This window comes from Globicephala melas, unplaced genomic scaffold (genome assembly GCF_963455315.2).
Source record: "Globicephala melas unplaced genomic scaffold, mGloMel1.2 SCAFFOLD_354, whole genome shotgun sequence".
In the NCBI taxonomy this organism is placed as follows: domain Eukaryota; kingdom Metazoa; phylum Chordata; class Mammalia; order Artiodactyla; family Delphinidae; genus Globicephala; species Globicephala melas.
In genome coordinates this window covers 205545-223032 of record NW_027207523.1, presented here as the reverse complement: position 1 = coordinate 223032, position 17488 = coordinate 205545, and the positions used below count along the sequence as shown (strand labels likewise).

The window sequence follows — 17488 nt, the reverse complement described above, 5'->3', positions numbered from 1 at the left end:
ACCTGGCCGCCCCCACCGGCGCCCAGCCCCGGCGCCGCCACCTGTGTGCCAGTGTGTCCCTCCACAGCTCCCTCCGACAAAAGCCCCACCCCCACCCCGCCCCTCTGGCGTGTCACCGCGGCCGGGTGCGGGAGCGGGATCGAGGGCAGGGGCCGCTTCCCCGGGCCTGCCGGCCACCAGGGGCGGGGTCCTGAGCTCGGCGGGGGGTGTGGGGGCAAGGGTGGCCTTGCCGGGGCTGAGGGGCCGTGGCGACTCAATGGTGGCTCCCGGTGGCTTCGGGCCAGCTGCTGTCGGGCAGGAGGGCCGGCCCGGGCTGCGGCCGGGCTGCGCCTAGGGCCGCGTGGGCGGGCAGGGCCGATGCCCAAGGGACCGCGGGCCCCGGGCCCTGAAGCCTCCGGGGCCACGTCCCTGTGAGCGACGTGCGGGATCTTGGGCGGGGCGCCAAGCGCCGAAGGGTTTGCTGGGTCACGGCCGCCCTGGGCTGGGAGGTGGTCGCCAAACCCTCCGCCGCCGCCCGATACCCGAGACCTCCGTTGCCCCTGCCTGGGCGGGCGAGGGGGCCCTGCCGGGGCGGGCCGGCCGCCAGGCTGGCGTTAAGGCGCCAGCGCCAGCGAAACTGGGCCTCAAGAGGCCGCCCGCGGCCCCCCGCCCCCGTCTACGGCCATACCACCCTGAACGCGCCCGATCTCGTCTGATCTCGGAAGCTAAGCAGGGTCGGGCCTGGTTAGTACTTGGATGGGAGACCGCCTGGGAATACCGGGTGCTGTAGGCTTTTTGCCTCCCGCTCCGCCCGCCTTCTCCTTTACTCGCCCGCGGCGGGGGGGCCGCCGGCTCCGCCCCCGCCGGGCCCCGCTGCAGGCCCCACCTCCTCAGGCCCCTCCCACCACGGCGCGCGCCGGCGGGGTCGCTCCCCGCCGGCCCGGCCGGCCAGGCGGCCAGAAGGCGGCCCTGGAAGGCAGGCGCACCCCAGACGCTCCCGGGGTGGCTGGCCCGGACCCAGACTCCGCCGCGGGCCCAGTTGCCGTCCTTTCGGCCCGCGAGCCCCTCGACCTGCACCTGGCCGCCCCCACCGGCGCCCAGCCCCGGCGCCGCCACCTGTGTGCCGGTGTGTCCCTCCACAGCTCCCTCCGACAAAAGCCCCCCCCACCCCGCCCCTCTGGCGTGTCACCGCGGCCGGGTGCGGGAGCGGGATCGAGGGCAGGGGCCGCTTCCCCGGGCCTGCCGGCCACCAGGGGCGGGGTCCTGAGCTCGGCGGGGGGTGTGGGGGCAAGGGTGGCCTTGCCGGGGCTGAGGGGCCGTGGCGACTCAATGGTGGCTCCCGGTGGCTTCGGGCCAGCTGCTGTCGGGCAGGAGGGCCGGCCCGGGCTGCGGCCGGGCTGCGCCTAGGGCCGCGTGGGCGGGCAGGGCCGATGCCCAAGGGACCGCGGGCCCCGGGCCCTGAAGCCTCCGGGGCCACGTCCCTGTGAGCGACGTGCGGGATCTTGGGCGGGGCGCCAAGCGCCGAAGGGTTTGCTGGGTCACGGCCGCCCTGGGCTGGGAGGTGGTCGCCAAACCCTCCGCCGCCGCCCGATACCCGAGACCTCCGTTGCCCCTGCCTGGGCGGGCGAGGGGGCCCTGCCGGGGCGGGCCGGCCGCCAGGCTGGCGTTAAGGCGCCAGCGCCAGCGAAACTGGGCCTCAAGAGGCCGCCCGCGGCCCCCCGCCCCCGTCTACGGCCATACCACCCTGAACGCGCCCGATCTCGTCTGATCTCGGAAGCTAAGCAGGGTCGGGCCTGGTTAGTACTTGGATGGGAGACCGCCTGGGAATACCGGGTGCTGTAGGCTTTTTGCCTCCCGCTCCGCCCGCCTTCTCCTTTACTCGCCCGCGGCGGGGGGGCCGCCGGCTCCGCCCCCGCCGAGCCCCGCTGCAGGCAGTAGTCAAGGTGGGTTTACCTGCCCGAGCAGGAAGCTTGGGCGATGGCAGAAGTGGGAAGAAACTCTTGAGCACAGGTTCTTGGGATCCACGGAGCAGCGCATGCACATGCGATGGGTGCCTACACAGCTGGCTTGCTTGTCTGTGGGGAAAGGCGAGATGGGTCAGGGCCTGGGTTCCTGAGGGGCTGAGAATCAAGGCAGGGATAGAAGAAAGGGGACAGGCCCACATCCCCTGAACCCACGCCGGCGCCCACTCACCTTTGTGGAAAATACGATTGAAAAGTGCCCGCAAGAATCTCTTCAGATGCCTCCAGAGTTGAGGGAAGAAGGGGAGGGGGGAGGCCGGGAGCAGGGTGAGCCCTGAAATCCAACCCTTGTCCCGGTCACACCCCAGCAGCCCTCCCACCTCAGCCCCTTCAAGACCCCAGGGCTCCCCCAACCGCGCTGCACAGATCCTGCCCTGACCATAGTCACCATGTTGATCCCCACGTTGAGCAAGATGAAGCTGACCGGGAGCAGAAGAATTGAGTATCCTTGCTCCTGGCATTTCCTGGGGATGGGGCCAGTGAACGGCTCGGCTCGGTAGTAGTTTCGCTCACCCATGGCCGTTGGTCCCAGGACTGCCTGGGCCCTCTGCCCTCCAGTTTTAACTGGGAGCCAGACTGGGTCATAATGGGGCAGGTGGTGAGGTCACAGTGAGGGAGGGGGATGAAAAGGAGGGCCCAGAGTGGCATTCCCTGGTAACCAGGGTCAGGTAAGCTGAGCCTGGACAGTCAAACAGGGCCCGGTGGCCGGCATACATCCCCTCGAGCGGTCATTCATTCGCTCACCGCCCGCTGACTCACTTGTTCAAATGACACATTGCGTCTCTTGGCCCCTCTTGAGACTAGGAAGACCTTGGCCTCAGAGGCCTGCTGAAGGCCTGGCTGGAGTCCAGAGCCTCAGCCTTCTTCATGCCCTTCACTGGGCCTGGAGCTGGACCTGCCCAGATGTGGAACCTCCCAGTTTGGAAGCAACTTCTTGTATGAGGCTCTCTGTGGACAGGGACAGCTGAGACACAGAGGAGGTGCCCAGAGACCAGGGGTTTGGAGTCTGCAGCTGCAGATGTACTTAGTGCATGGTATAGGACCAGGAGGGGCCTGCTGGCAGAACTGTGGCCACTAAACCAAAGGGACCCTCAGGCCAAGAAGGGGACACTGGCTTCTTATTGCAGGAAGCCAAGCGCAGGGACCCAGGCTGGCAGAAGGAGTGGCGCTTCCAAGCCACAGACCACCAATGTTTCCTGGACTCTGGCGCTCTTTATTCCTCTCTCCATGCCCTGCCGCCCCCTGCCCCTGCCCCCACTTGCTGCTGGTAAGTTCATTTTCCCAGTCTGGCTCCCGTGCAGAGAGGGCCTGGAGGCCGAGGTGGAAGGTAGCAGCGAGTTGGCCCGCGCTTGGCCCTCCTGCGGTTGCCGCTTCAGCACCAGACTGTCATACACCTGGTAGTTGGCATTGCCTCCCGGGTTCCGGCTGAGTGGCATGAAGGTGGGCGGGGGTGGAGGGTGCTCGGTAGCCTGGACGTCGGGCAGGAGGTGAGAGGGGCGGAGGAGCAGCGCTGAGCTGGGAGCCGGGGCCCGCTGGTCCGAGGCCTCGGCCAGTACCGTGAGGGAGGCGGAGGTGGCCACAGGGCGCCGCAAGGGCAGGATCTCAGCCCATTCGGCCGCCGGGTGCCGCACCTCGTGGGGATCGCGGGAGTAATCCAAGTGTCCCGTGGAGGGATGCAGGCTGCGGTTGGACTCGCTGTGAGCACAGCTGGGGAGGCTACGTCTGTGGGCCGGTGGGGTGTCGCGCTACCAGGCGTCGGGCCGGTAGACCCGAGGCACCAGAGCGGATGGAGGCTCAGAGCCCTCCAGACCCAGACTCCGCCATGGGCCCAGTTGCCGTCCTTTCGGCCCGCGAGCCCCTCGACCTGCACCTGGCCGCCCCCACCGGCGCCCAGCCCCGGCGCCGCCACCTGTGTGCCGGTGTGTCCCTCCACAGCTCCCTCCGACAAAAGCCCCCCCCCACCCCGCCCCTCTGGCGTGTCACCGCGGCCGGGTGCGGGAGCGGGATCGAGGGCAGGGGCCGCTTCCCCGGGCCTGCCGGCCACCAGGGGCGGGGTCCTGAGCTCGGCGGGGGGTGTGGGGGCAAGGGTGGCCTTGCCGGGGCTGAGGGGCCGTGGCGACTCAATGGTGGCTCCCGGTGGCTTCGGGCCAGCTGCTGTCGGGCAGGAGGGCCGGCCCGGGCTGCGGCCGGGCTGCGCCTAGGGCCGCGTGGGCGGGCAGGGCCGATGCCCAAGGGACCGCGGGCCCCGGGCCCTGAAGCCTCCGGGGCCACGTCCCTGTGAGCGACGTGCGGGATCTTGGGCGGGGCGCCAAGCGCCGAAGGGTTTGCTGGGTCACGGCCGCCCTGGGCTGGGAGGTGGTCGCCAAACCCTCCGCCGCCGCCCGATACCCGAGACCTCCGTTGCCCCTGCCTGGGCGGGCGAGGGGGCCCTGCCGGGGCGGGCCGGCCGCCAGGCTGGCGTTAAGGCGCCAGCGCCAGCGAAACTGGGCCTCAAGAGGCCGCCCGCGGCCCCCCGCCCCCGTCTACGGCCATACCACCCTGAACGCGCCCGATCTCGTCTGATCTCGGAAGCTAAGCAGGGTCGGGCCTGGTTAGTACTTGGATGGGAGACCGCCTGGGAATACCGGGTGCTGTAGGCTTTTTGCCTCCCGCTCCGCCCGCCTTCTCCTTTACTCGCCCGCGGCGGGGGGGCCGCCGGCTCCGCCCCCGCCGAGCCCCGCTGCAGGCAGTAGTCAAGGTGGGTTTACCTGCCCGAGCAGGAAGCTTGGGCGATGGCAGAAGTGGGAAGAAACTCTTGAGCACAGGTTCTTGGGATCCACGGAGCAGCGCATGCACATGCGATGGGTGCCTACACAGCTGGCTTGCTTGTCTGTGGGGAAAGGCGAGATGGGTCAGGGCCTGGGTTCCTGAGGGGCTGAGAATCAAGGCAGGGATAGAAGAAAGGGGACAGGCCCACATCCCCTGAACCCACGCCGGCGCCCACTCACCTTTGTGGAAAATACGATTGAAAAGTGCCCGCAAGAATCTCTTCAGATGCCTCCAGAGTTGAGGGAAGAAGGGGGGGGGGAGGCCGGGAGCAGGGTGAGCCCTGAAATCCAACCCTTGTCCCGGTCACACCCCAGCAGCCCTCCCACCTCAGCCCCTTCAAGACCCCAGGGCTCCCCCAACCGCGCTGCACAGATCCTGCCCTGACCATAGTCACCATGTTGATCCCCACGTTGAGCAAGATGAAGCTGACCGGGAGCAGAAGAATTGAGTATCCTTGCTCCTGGCATTTCCTGGGGATGGGGCCAGTGAACGGCTCGGCTCGGTAGTAGTTTCGCTCACCCATGGCCGTTGGTCCCAGGACTGCCTGGGCCCTCTGCCCTCCAGTTTTAACTGGGAGCCAGACTGGGTCATAATGGGGCAGGTGGTGAGGTCACAGTGAGGGAGGGGGATGAAAAGGAGGGCCCAGAGTGGCATTCCCTGGTAACCAGGGTCAGGTAAGCTGAGCCTGGACAGTCAAACAGGGCCCGGTGGCCGGCATACATCCCCTCGAGCGGTCATTCATTCGCTCACCGCCCGCTGACTCACTTGTTCAAATGACACATTGCGTCTCTTGGCCCCTCTTGAGACTAGGAAGACCTTGGCCTCAGAGGCCTGCTGAAGGCCTGGCTGGAGTCCAGAGCCTCAGCCTTCTTCATGCCCTTCACTGGGCCTGGAGCTGGACCTGCCCAGATGTGGAACCTCCCAGTTTGGAAGCAACTTCTTGTATGAGGCTCTCTGTGGACAGGGACAGCTGAGACACAGAGGAGGTGCCCAGAGACCAGGGGTTTGGAGTCTGCAGCTGCAGATGTACTTAGTGCATGGTATAGGACCAGGAGGGGCCTGCTGGCAGAACTGTGGCCACTAAACCAAAGGGACCCTCAGGCCAAGAAGGGGACACTGGCTTCTTATTGCAGGAAGCCAAGCGCAGGGACCCAGGCTGGCAGAAGGAGTGGCGCTTCCAAGCCACAGACCACCAATGTTTCCTGGACTCTGGCGCTCTTTATTCCTCTCTCCATGCCCTGCCGCCCCCTGCCCCTGCCCCCACTTGCTGCTGGTAAGTTCATTTTCCCAGTCTGGCTCCCGTGCAGAGAGGGCCTGGAGGCCGAGGTGGAAGGTAGCAGCGAGTTGGCCCGCGCTTGGCCCTCCTGCGGTTGCCGCTTCAGCACCAGACTGTCATACACCTGGTAGTTGGCATTGCCTCCCGGGTTCCGGCTGAGTGGCATGAAGGTGGGCGGGGGTGGAGGGTGCTCGGTAGCCTGGACGTCGGGCAGGAGGTGAGAGGGGCGGAGGAGCAGCGCTGAGCTGGGAGCCGGGGCCCGCTGGTCCGAGGCCTCGGCCAGTACCGTGAGGGAGGCGGAGGTGGCCACAGGGCGCCGCAAGGGCAGGATCTCAGCCCATTCGGCCGCCGGGTGCCGCACCTCGTGGGGATCGCGGGAGTAATCCAAGTGTCCCGTGGAGGGATGCAGGCTGCGGTTGGACTCGCTGTGAGCACAGCTGGGGAGGCTACGTCTGTGGGCCGGTGGGGTGTCGCGCTACCAGGCGTCGGGCCGGTAGACCCGAGGCACCAGAGCGGATGGAGGCTCAGAGCCCTCCAGACCCAGACTCCGCCATGGGCCCAGTTGCCGTCCTTTCGGCCCGCGAGCCCCTCGACCTGCACCTGGCCGCCCCCACCGGCGCCCAGCCCCGGCGCCGCCACCTGTGTGCCGGTGTGTCCCTCCACAGCTCCCTCCGACAAAAGCCCCACCCCCACCCCGCCCCTCTGGCGTGTCACCGCGGCCGGGTGCGGGAGCGGGATCGAGGGCAGGGGCCGCTTCCCCGGGCCTGCCGGCCACCAGGGGCGGGGTCCTGAGCTCGGCGGGGGGTGTGGGGGCAAGGGTGGCCTTGCCGGGGCTGAGGGGCCGTGGCGACTCAATGGTGGCTCCCGGTGGCTTCGGGCCAGCTGCTGTCGGGCAGGAGGGCCGGCCCGGGCTGCGGCCGGGCTGCGCCTAGGGCCGCGTGGGCGGGCAGGGCCGATGCCCAAGGGACCGCGGGCCCCGGGCCCTGAAGCCTCCGGGGCCACGTCCCTGTGAGCGACGTGCGGGATCTTGGGCGGGGCGCCAAGCGCCGAAGGGTTTGCTGGGTCACGGCCGCCCTGGGCTGGGAGGTGGTCGCCAAACCCTCCGCCGCCGCCCGATACCCGAGACCTCCGTTGCCCCTGCCTGGGCGGGCGAGGGGGCCCTGCCGGGGCGGGCCGGCCGCCAGGCTGGCGTTAAGGCGCCAGCGCCAGCGAAACTGGGCCTCAAGAGGCCGCCCGCGGCCCCCCGCCCCCGTCTACGGCCATACCACCCTGAACGCGCCCGATCTCGTCTGATCTCGGAAGCTAAGCAGGGTCGGGCCTGGTTAGTACTTGGATGGGAGACCGCCTGGGAATACCGGGTGCTGTAGGCTTTTTGCCTCCCGCTCCGCCCGCCTTCTCCTTTACTCGCCCGCGGCGGGGGGGCCGCCGGCTCCGCCCCCGCCGGGCCCCGCTGCAGGCCCCACCTCCTCAGGCCCCTCCCACCACGGCGCGCGCCGGCGGGGTCGCTCCCCGCCGGCCCGGCCGGCCAGGCGGCCAGAAGGCGGCCCTGGAAGGCAGCCGCACCCCAGACGCTCCCGGGGTGGCTGGCCCGGACCCAGACTCCGCCGCGGGCCCAGTTGCCGTCCTTTCGGCCCGCGAGCCCCTCGACCTGCACCTGGCCGCCCCCACCGGCGCCCAGCCCCGGCGCCGCCACCTGTGTGCCGGTGTGTCCCTCCACAGCTCCCTCCGACAAAAGCCCCCCCCCACCCCGCCCCTCTGGCGTGTCACCGCGGCCGGGTGCGGGAGCGGGATCGAGGGCAGGGGCCGCTTCCCCGGGCCTGCCGGCCACCAGGGGCGGGGTCCTGAGCTCGGCGGGGGGTGTGGGGGCAAGGGTGGCCTTGCCGGGGCTGAGGGGCCGTGGCGACTCAATGGTGGCTCCCGGTGGCTTCGGGCCAGCTGCTGTCGGGCAGGAGGGCCGGCCCGGGCTGCGGCCGGGCTGCGCCTAGGGCCGCGTGGGCGGGCAGGGCCGATGCCCAAGGGACCGCGGGCCCCGGGCCCTGAAGCCTCCGGGGCCACGTCCCTGTGAGCGACGTGCGGGATCTTGGGCGGGGCGCCAAGCGCCGAAGGGTTTGCTGGGTCACGGCCGCCCTGGGCTGGGAGGTGGTCGCCAAACCCTCCGCCGCCGCCCGATACCCGAGACCTCCGTTGCCCCTGCCTGGGCGGGCGAGGGGGCCCTGCCGGGGCGGGCCGGCCGCCAGGCTGGCGTTAAGGCGCCAGCGCCAGCGAAACTGGGCCTCAAGAGGCCGCCCGCGGCCCCCCGCCCCCGTCTACGGCCATACCACCCTGAACGCGCCCGATCTCGTCTGATCTCGGAAGCTAAGCAGGGTCGGGCCTGGTTAGTACTTGGATGGGAGACCGCCTGGGAATACCGGGTGCTGTAGGCTTTTTGCCTCCCGCTCCGCCCGCCTTCTCCTTTACTCGCCCGCGGCGGGGGGGCCGCCGGCTCCGCCCCCGCCGAGCCCCGCTGCAGGCAGTAGTCAAGGTGGGTTTACCTGCCCGAGCAGGAAGCTTGGGCGATGGCAGAAGTGGGAAGAAACTCTTGAGCACAGGTTCTTGGGATCCACGGAGCAGCGCATGCACATGCGATGGGTGCCTACACAGCTGGCTTGCTTGTCTGTGGGGAAAGGCGAGATGGGTCAGGGCCTGGGTTCCTGAGGGGCTGAGAATCAAGGCAGGGATAGAAGAAAGGGGACAGGCCCACATCCCCTGAACCCACGCCGGCGCCCACTCACCTTTGTGGAAAATACGATTGAAAAGTGCCCGCAAGAATCTCTTCAGATGCCTCCAGAGTTGAGGGAAGAAGGGGAGGGGGGAGGCCGGGAGCAGGGTGAGCCCTGAAATCCAACCCTTGTCCCGGTCACACCCCAGCAGCCCTCCCACCTCAGCCCCTTCAAGACCCCAGGGCTCCCCCAACCGCGCTGCACAGATCCTGCCCTGACCATAGTCACCATGTTGATCCCCACGTTGAGCAAGATGAAGCTGACCGGGAGCAGAAGAATTGAGTATCCTTGCTCCTGGCATTTCCTGGGGATGGGGCCAGTGAACGGCTCGGCTCGGTAGTAGTTTCGCTCACCCATGGCCGTTGGTCCCAGGACTGCCTGGGCCCTCTGCCCTCCAGTTTTAACTGGGAGCCAGACTGGGTCATAATGGGGCAGGTGGTGAGGTCACAGTGAGGGAGGGGGATGAAAAGGAGGGCCCAGAGTGGCATTCCCTGGTAACCAGGGTCAGGTAAGCTGAGCCTGGACAGTCAAACAGGGCCCGGTGGCCGGCATACATCCCCTCGAGCGGTCATTCATTCGCTCACCGCCCGCTGACTCACTTGTTCAAATGACACATTGCGTCTCTTGGCCCCTCTTGAGACTAGGAAGACCTTGGCCTCAGAGGCCTGCTGAAGGCCTGGCTGGAGTCCAGAGCCTCAGCCTTCTTCATGCCCTTCACTGGGCCTGGAGCTGGACCTGCCCAGATGTGGAACCTCCCAGTTTGGAAGCAACTTCTTGTATGAGGCTCTCTGTGGACAGGGACAGCTGAGACACAGAGGAGGTGCCCAGAGACCAGGGGTTTGGAGTCTGCAGCTGCAGATGTACTTAGTGCATGGTATAGGACCAGGAGGGGCCTGCTGGCAGAACTGTGGCCACTAAACCAAAGGGACCCTCAGGCCAAGAAGGGGACACTGGCTTCTTATTGCAGGAAGCCAAGCGCAGGGACCCAGGCTGGCAGAAGGAGTGGCGCTTCCAAGCCACAGACCACCAATGTTTCCTGGACTCTGGCGCTCTTTATTCCTCTCTCCATGCCCTGCCGCCCCCTGCCCCTGCCCCCACTTGCTGCTGGTAAGTTCATTTTCCCAGTCTGGCTCCCGTGCAGAGAGGGCCTGGAGGCCGAGGTGGAAGGTAGCAGCGAGTTGGCCCGCGCTTGGCCCTCCTGCGGTTGCCGCTTCAGCACCAGACTGTCATACACCTGGTAGTTGGCATTGCCTCCCGGGTTCCGGCTGAGTGGCATGAAGGTGGGCGGGGGTGGAGGGTGCTCGGTAGCCTGGACGTCGGGCAGGAGGTGAGAGGGGCGGAGGAGCAGCGCTGAGCTGGGAGCCGGGGCCCGCTGGTCCGAGGCCTCGGCCAGTACCGTGAGGGAGGCGGAGGTGGCCACAGGGCGCCGCAAGGGCAGGATCTCAGCCCATTCGGCCGCCGGGTGCCGCACCTCGTGGGGATCGCGGGAGTAATCCAAGTGTCCCGTGGAGGGATGCAGGCTGCGGTTGGACTCGCTGTGAGCACAGCTGGGGAGGCTACGTCTGTGGGCCGGTGGGGTGTCGCGCTACCAGGCGTCGGGCCGGTAGACCCGAGGCACCAGAGCGGATGGAGGCTCAGAGCCCTCCAGACCCAGACTCCGCCATGGGCCCAGTTGCCGTCCTTTCGGCCCGCGAGCCCCTCGACCTGCACCTGGCCGCCCCCACCGGCGCCCAGCCCCGGCGCCGCCACCTGTGTGCCGGTGTGTCCCTCCACAGCTCCCTCCGACAAAAGCCCCACCCCCACCCCGCCCCTCTGGCGTGTCACCGCGGCCGGGTGCGGGAGCGGGATCGAGGGCAGGGGCCGCTTCCCCGGGCCTGCCGGCCACCAGGGGCGGGGTCCTGAGCTCGGCGGGGGGTGTGGGGGCAAGGGTGGCCTTGCCGGGGCTGAGGGGCCGTGGCGACTCAATGGTGGCTCCCGGTGGCTTCGGGCCAGCTGCTGTCGGGCAGGAGGGCCGGCCCGGGCTGCGGCCGGGCTGCGCCTAGGGCCGCGTGGGCGGGCAGGGCCGATGCCCAAGGGACCGCGGGCCCCGGGCCCTGAAGCCTCCGGGGCCACGTCCCTGTGAGCGACGTGCGGGATCTTGGGCGGGGCGCCAAGCGCCGAAGGGTTTGCTGGGTCACGGCCGCCCTGGGCTGGGAGGTGGTCGCCAAACCCTCCGCCGCCGCCCGATACCCGAGACCTCCGTTGCCCCTGCCTGGGCGGGCGAGGGGGCCCTGCCGGGGCGGGCCGGCCGCCAGGCTGGCGTTAAGGCGCCAGCGCCAGCGAAACTGGGCCTCAAGAGGCCGCCCGCGGCCCCCCGCCCCCGTCTACGGCCATACCACCCTGAACGCGCCCGATCTCGTCTGATCTCGGAAGCTAAGCAGGGTCGGGCCTGGTTAGTACTTGGATGGGAGACCGCCTGGGAATACCGGGTGCTGTAGGCTTTTTGCCTCCTGCTCCGCCCGCCTTCTCCTTTACTCGCCCGCGGCGGGGGCCGCCGGCTCCGCCCCCGCCGGGCCCCGCTGCAGGCCCCACCTCCTCAGGCCCCTCCCACCACGGCGCGCGCCGGCGGGGTCGCTCCCCGCCGGCCCGGCCGGCCAGGCGGCCAGAAGGCGGCCCTGGAAGGCAGCCGCACCCCAGACGCTCCCGGGGTGGCTGGCCCGGACCCAGACTCCGCCGCGGGCCCAGTTGCCGTCCTTTCGGCCCGCGAGCCCCTCGACCTGCACCTGGCCGCCCCCACCGGCGCCCAGCCCCGGCGCCGCCACCTGTGTGCCGGTGTGTCCCTCCACAGCTCCCTCCGACAAAAGCCCCCCCCCACCCCGCCCCTCTGGCGTGTCACCGCGGCCGGGTGCGGGAGCGGGATCGAGGGCAGGGGCCGCTTCCCCGGGCCTGCCGGCCACCAGGGGCGGGGTCCTGAGCTCGGCGGGGGGTGTGGGGGCAAGGGTGGCCTTGCCGGGGCTGAGGGGCCGTGGCGACTCAATGGTGGCTCCCGGTGGCTTCGGGCCAGCTGCTGTCGGGCAGGAGGGCCGGCCCGGGCTGCGGCCGGGCTGCGCCTAGGGCCGCGTGGGCGGGCAGGGCCGATGCCCAAGGGACCGCGGGCCCCGGGCCCTGAAGCCTCCGGGGCCACGTCCCTGTGAGCGACGTGCGGGATCTTGGGCGGGGCGCCAAGCGCCGAAGGGTTTGCTGGGTCACGGCCGCCCTGGGCTGGGAGGTGGTCGCCAAACCCTCCGCCGCCGCCCGATACCCGAGACCTCCGTTGCCCCTGCCTGGGCGGGCGAGGGGGCCCTGCCGGGGCGGGCCGGCCGCCAGGCTGGCGTTAAGGCGCCAGCGCCAGCGAAACTGGGCCTCAAGAGGCCGCCCGCGGCCCCCCGCCCCCGTCTACGGCCATACCACCCTGAACGCGCCCGATCTCGTCTGATCTCGGAAGCTAAGCAGGGTCGGGCCTGGTTAGTACTTGGATGGGAGACCGCCTGGGAATACCGGGTGCTGTAGGCTTTTTGCCTCCCGCTCCGCCCGCCTTCTCCTTTACTCGCCCGCGGCGGGGGGGCCGCCGGCTCCGCCCCCGCCGAGCCCCGCTGCAGGCAGTAGTCAAGGTGGGTTTACCTGCCCGAGCAGGAAGCTTGGGCGATGGCAGAAGTGGGAAGAAACTCTTGAGCACAGGTTCTTGGGATCCACAGAGCAGCGCATGCACATGCGATGGGTGCCTACACAGCTGGCTTGCTTGTCTGTGGGGAAAGGCGAGATGGGTCAGGGCCTGGGTTCCTGAGGGGCTGAGAATCAAGGCAGGGATAGAAGAAAGGGGACAGGCCCACATCCCCTGAACCCACGCCGGCGCCCACTCACCTTTGTGGAAAATACGATTGAAAAGTGCCCGCAAGAATCTCTTCAGATGCCTCCAGAGTTGAGGGAAGAAGGGGAGGGGGGAGGCCGGGAGCAGGGTGAGCCCTGAAATCCAACCCTTGTCCCGGTCACACCCCAGCAGCCCTCCCACCTCAGCCCCTTCAAGACCCCAGGGCTCCCCCAACCGCGCTGCACAGATCCTGCCCTGACCATAGTCACCATGTTGATCCCCACGTTGAGCAAGATGAAGCTGACCGGGAGCAGAAGAATTGAGTATCCTTGCTCCTGGCATTTCCTGGGGATGGGGCCAGTGAACGGCTCGGCTCGGTAGTAGTTTCGCTCACCCATGGCCGTTGGTCCCAGGACTGCCTGGGCCCTCTGCCCTCCAGTTTTAACTGGGAGCCAGACTGGGTCATAATGGGGCAGGTGGTGAGGTCACAGTGAGGGAGGGGGATGAAAAGGAGGGCCCAGAGTGGCATTCCCTGGTAACCAGGGTCAGGTAAGCTGAGCCTGGACAGTCAAACAGGGCCCGGTGGCCGGCATACATCCCCTCGAGCGGTCATTCATTCGCTCACCGCCCGCTGACTCACTTGTTCAAATGACACATTGCGTCTCTTGGCCCCTCTTGAGACTAGGAAGACCTTGGCCTCAGAGGCCTGCTGAAGGCCTGGCTGGAGTCCAGAGCCTCAGCCTTCTTCATGCCCTTCACTGGGCCTGGAGCTGGACCTGCCCAGATGTGGAACCTCCCAGTTTGGAAGCAACTTCTTGTATGAGGCTCTCTGTGGACAGGGACAGCTGAGACACAGAGGAGGTGCCCAGAGACCAGGGGTTTGGAGTCTGCAGCTGCAGATGTACTTAGTGCATGGTATAGGACCAGGAGGGGCCTGCTGGCAGAACTGTGGCCACTAAACCAAAGGGACCCTCAGGCCAAGAAGGGGACACTGGCTTCTTATTGCAGGAAGCCAAGCGCAGGGACCCAGGCTGGCAGAAGGAGTGGCGCTTCCAAGCCACAGACCACCAATGTTTCCTGGACTCTGGCGCTCTTTATTCCTCTCTCCATGCCCTGCCGCCCCCTGCCCCTGCCCCCACTTGCTGCTGGTAAGTTCATTTTCCCAGTCTGGCTCCCGTGCAGAGAGGGCCTGGAGGCCGAGGTGGAAGGTAGCAGCGAGTTGGCCCGCGCTTGGCCCTCCTGCGGTTGCCGCTTCAGCACCAGACTGTCATACACCTGGTAGTTGGCATTGCCTCCCGGGTTCCGGCTGAGTGGCATGAAGGTGGGCGGGGGTGGAGGGTGCTCGGTAGCCTGGACGTCGGGCAGGAGGTGAGAGGGGCGGAGGAGCAGCGCTGAGCTGGGAGCCGGGGCCCGCTGGTCCGAGGCCTCGGCCAGTACCGTGAGGGAGGCGGAGGTGGCCACAGGGCGCCGCAAGGGCAGGATCTCAGCCCATTCGGCCGCCGGGTGCCGCACCTCGTGGGGATCGCGGGAGTAATCCAAGTGTCCCGTGGAGGGATGCAGGCTGCGGTTGGACTCGCTGTGAGCACAGCTGGGGAGGCTACGTCTGTGGGCCGGTGGGGTGTCGCGCTACCAGGCGTCGGGCCGGTAGACCCGAGGCACCAGAGCGGATGGAGGCTCAGAGCCCTCCAGACCCAGACTCCGCCATGGGCCCAGTTGCCGTCCTTTCGGCCCGCGAGCCCCTCGACCTGCACCTGGCCGCCCCCACCGGCGCCCAGCCCCGGCGCCGCCACCTGTGTGCCGGTGTGTCCCTCCACAGCTCCCTCCGACAAAAGCCCCCCCCCCCACCCCGCCCCTCTGGCGTGTCACCGCGGCCGGGTGCGGGAGCGGGATCGAGGGCAGGGGCCGCTTCCCCGGGCCTGCCGGCCACCAGGGGCGGGGTCCTGAGCTCGGCGGGGGGTGTGGGGGCAAGGGTGGCCTTGCCGGGGCTGAGGGGCCGTGGCGACTCAATGGTGGCTCCCGGTGGCTTCGGGCCAGCTGCTGTCGGGCAGGAGGGCCGGCCCGGGCTGCGGCCGGGCTGCGCCTAGGGCCGCGTGGGCGGGCAGGGCCGATGCCCAAGGGACCGCGGGCCCCGGGCCCTGAAGCCTCCGGGGCCACGTCCCTGTGAGCGACGTGCGGGATCTTGGGCGGGGCGCCAAGCGCCGAAGGGTTTGCTGGGTCACGGCCGCCCTGGGCTGGGAGGTGGTCGCCAAACCCTCCGCCGCCGCCCGATACCCGAGACCTCCGTTGCCCCTGCCTGGGCGGGCGAGGGGGCCCTGCCGGGGCGGGCCGGCCGCCAGGCTGGCGTTAAGGCGCCAGCGCCAGCGAAACTGGGCCTCAAGAGGCCGCCCGCGGCCCCCCGCCCCCGTCTACGGCCATACCACCCTGAACGCGCCCGATCTCGTCTGATCTCGGAAGCTAAGCAGGGTCAGGCCTGGTTAGTACTTGGATGGGAGACCGCCTGGGAATACCGGGTGCTGTAGGCTTTTTGCCTCCTGCTCCGCCCGCCTTCTCCTTTACTCGCCCGCGGCGGGGGCCGCCGGCTCCGCCCCCGCCGGGCCCCGCTGCAGGCCCCACCTCCTCAGGCCCCTCCCACCACGGCGCGCGCCGGCGGGGTCGCTCCCCGCCGGCCCGGCCGGCCAGGCGGCCAGAAGGCGGCCCTGGAAGGCAGCCGCACCCCAGACGCTCCCGGGGTGGCTGGCCCGGACCCAGACTCCGCCGCGGGCCCAGTTGCCGTCCTTTCGGCCCGCGAGCCCCTCGACCTGCACCTGGCCGCCCCCACCGGCGCCCAGCCCCGGCGCCGCCACCTGTGTGCCGGTGTGTCCCTCCACAGCTCCCTCCGACAAAAGCCCCACCCCCACCCCGCCCCTCTGGCGTGTCACCGCGGCCGGGTGCGGGAGCGGGATCGAGGGCAGGGGCCGCTTCCCCGGGCCTGCCGGCCACCAGGGGCGGGGTCCTGAGCTCGGCGGGGGGTGTGGGGGCAAGGGTGGCCTTGCCGGGGCTGAGGGGCCGTGGCGACTCAATGGTGGCTCCCGGTGGCTTCGGGCCAGCTGCTGTCGGGCAGGAGGGCCGGCCCGGGCTGCGGCCGGGCTGCGCCTAGGGCCGCGTGGGCGGGCAGGGCCGATGCCCAAGGGACCGCGGGCCCCGGGCCCTGAAGCCTCCGGGGCCACGTCCCTGTGAGCGACGTGCGGGATCTTGGGCGGGGCGCCAAGCGCCGAAGGGTTTGCTGGGTCACGGCCGCCCTGGGCTGGGAGGTGGTCGCCAAACCCTCCGCCGCCGCCCGATACCCGAGACCTCCGTTGCCCCTGCCTGGGCGGGCGAGGGGGCCCTGCCGGGGCGGGCCGGCCGCCAGGCTGGCGTTAAGGCGCCAGCGCCAGCGAAACTGGGCCTCAAGAGGCCGCCCGCGGCCCCCCGCCCCCGTCTACGGCCATACCACCCTGAACGCGCCCGATCTCGTCTGATCTCGGAAGCTAAGCAGGGTCGGGCCTGGTTAGTACTTGGATGGGAGACCGCCTGGGAATACCGGGTGCTGTAGGCTTTTTGCCTCCCGCTCCGCCCGCCTTCTCCTTTACTCGCCCGCGGCGGGGGGGCCGCCGGCTCCGCCCCCGCCGAGCCCCGCTGCAGGCAGTAGTCAAGGTGGGTTTACCTGCCCGAGCAGGAAGCTTGGGCGATGGCAGAAGTGGGAAGAAACTCTTGAGCACAGGTTCTTGGGATCCACGGAGCAGCGCATGCACATGCGATGGGTGCCTACACAGCTGGCTTGCTTGTCTGTGGGGAAAGGCGAGATGGGTCAGGGCCTGGGTTCCTGAGGGGCTGAGAATCAAGGCAGGGATAGAAGAAAGGGGACAGGCCCACATCCCCTGAACCCACGCCGGCGCCCACTCACCTTTGTGGAAAATACGATTGAAAAGTGCCCGCAAGAATCTCTTCAGATGCCTCCAGAGTTGAGGGAAGAAGGGGAGGGGGGAGGCCGGGAGCAGGGTGAGCCCTGAAATCCAACCCTTGTCCCGGTCACACCCCAGCAGCCCTCCCACCTCAGCCCCTTCAAGACCCCAGGGCTCCCCCAACCGCGCTGCACAGATCCTGCCCTGACCATAGTCACCATGTTGATCCCCACGTTGAGCAAGATGAAGCTGACCGGGATCAGAAGAATTGAGTATCCTTGCTCCTGACATTTCCTGGGGATGGGGCCAGTGAACGGCTCGGCTCAGTAGTAGTTTCGCTCACCCATGGCCGTTGGTCCCAGGACTGCCTGGGCCCTCTGCCCTCCAGTTTTAACTGGGAGCCAGACTGGGTCATAATGGGGCAGGTGGTGAGGTCACAGTGAGGGAGGGGGATGAAAAGGAGGGCCCAGAGTGGCATTCCCTGGTAACCAGGGTCAGGTAAGCTGAGCCTGGACAGTCAAACAGGGCCCGGTGGCCGGCATACATCCCCTCGAGCGGTCATTCATTCGCTCACCGCCCGCTGACTCACTTGTTCAAATGACACATTGCGTCTCTTGGCCCCTCTTGAGACTAGGAAGACCTTGGCCTCAGAGGCCTGCTGAAGGCCTGGCTGGAGTCCAGAGCCTCAGCCTTCTTCATGCCCTTCACTGGGCCTGGAGCTGGACCTGCCCAGATGTGGAACCTCCCAGTTTGGAAGCAACTTCTTGTATGAGGCTCTCTGTGGACAGGGACAGCTGAGACACAGAGGAGGTGCCCAGAGACCAGGGGTTTGGAGTCTGCAGCTGCAGATGTACTTAGTGCATGGTATAGGACCAGGAGGGGCCTGCTGGCAGAACTGT

General features: G+C 68.8%; 9 non-coding genes across 9 annotated transcripts; all 9 read left to right on the top strand.

The window, feature by feature from the left end:
• The first annotated feature begins 653 nt into the window (after window positions 1–653).
• On the top strand, window positions 654–772 carry LOC132596578 (5S ribosomal RNA). Its single transcript, XR_009562656.1, has one exon. It is a non-coding gene; the product is annotated as a 5S ribosomal RNA (ribosomal RNA).
• A 933-nt stretch (window positions 773–1705) lies between these two features.
• On the top strand, window positions 1706–1824 carry LOC132596577 (5S ribosomal RNA). The gene has a single exon (XR_009562655.1). It is a non-coding gene; the product is annotated as a 5S ribosomal RNA (ribosomal RNA).
• A 2696-nt stretch (window positions 1825–4520) lies between these two features.
• On the top strand, window positions 4521–4639 carry LOC132596576 (5S ribosomal RNA). The gene has a single exon (XR_009562654.1). It is a non-coding gene; the product is annotated as a 5S ribosomal RNA (ribosomal RNA).
• Window positions 4640–7335: 2696 nt separating this feature from the next.
• Window positions 7336–7454, top strand: LOC132596575 (5S ribosomal RNA). The gene has a single exon (XR_009562653.1). It is a non-coding gene; the product is annotated as a 5S ribosomal RNA (ribosomal RNA).
• A 934-nt stretch (window positions 7455–8388) lies between these two features.
• On the top strand, window positions 8389–8507 carry LOC132596574 (5S ribosomal RNA). The gene has a single exon (XR_009562652.1). It is a non-coding gene; the product is annotated as a 5S ribosomal RNA (ribosomal RNA).
• A 2697-nt stretch (window positions 8508–11204) lies between these two features.
• On the top strand, window positions 11205–11323 carry LOC132596572 (5S ribosomal RNA). Its single transcript, XR_009562650.1, has one exon. It is a non-coding gene; the product is annotated as a 5S ribosomal RNA (ribosomal RNA).
• Window positions 11324–12255: 932 nt separating this feature from the next.
• On the top strand, window positions 12256–12374 carry LOC132596571 (5S ribosomal RNA). Its single transcript, XR_009562649.1, has one exon. It is a non-coding gene; the product is annotated as a 5S ribosomal RNA (ribosomal RNA).
• A 2698-nt stretch (window positions 12375–15072) lies between these two features.
• LOC132596600 (5S ribosomal RNA) lies at window positions 15073–15191 on the top strand. Its single transcript, XR_009562678.1, has one exon. It is a non-coding gene; the product is annotated as a 5S ribosomal RNA (ribosomal RNA).
• A 933-nt stretch (window positions 15192–16124) lies between these two features.
• LOC132596570 (5S ribosomal RNA) lies at window positions 16125–16243 on the top strand. The gene has a single exon (XR_009562648.1). It is a non-coding gene; the product is annotated as a 5S ribosomal RNA (ribosomal RNA).
• Window positions 16244–17488: the final 1245 nt, after the last annotated feature.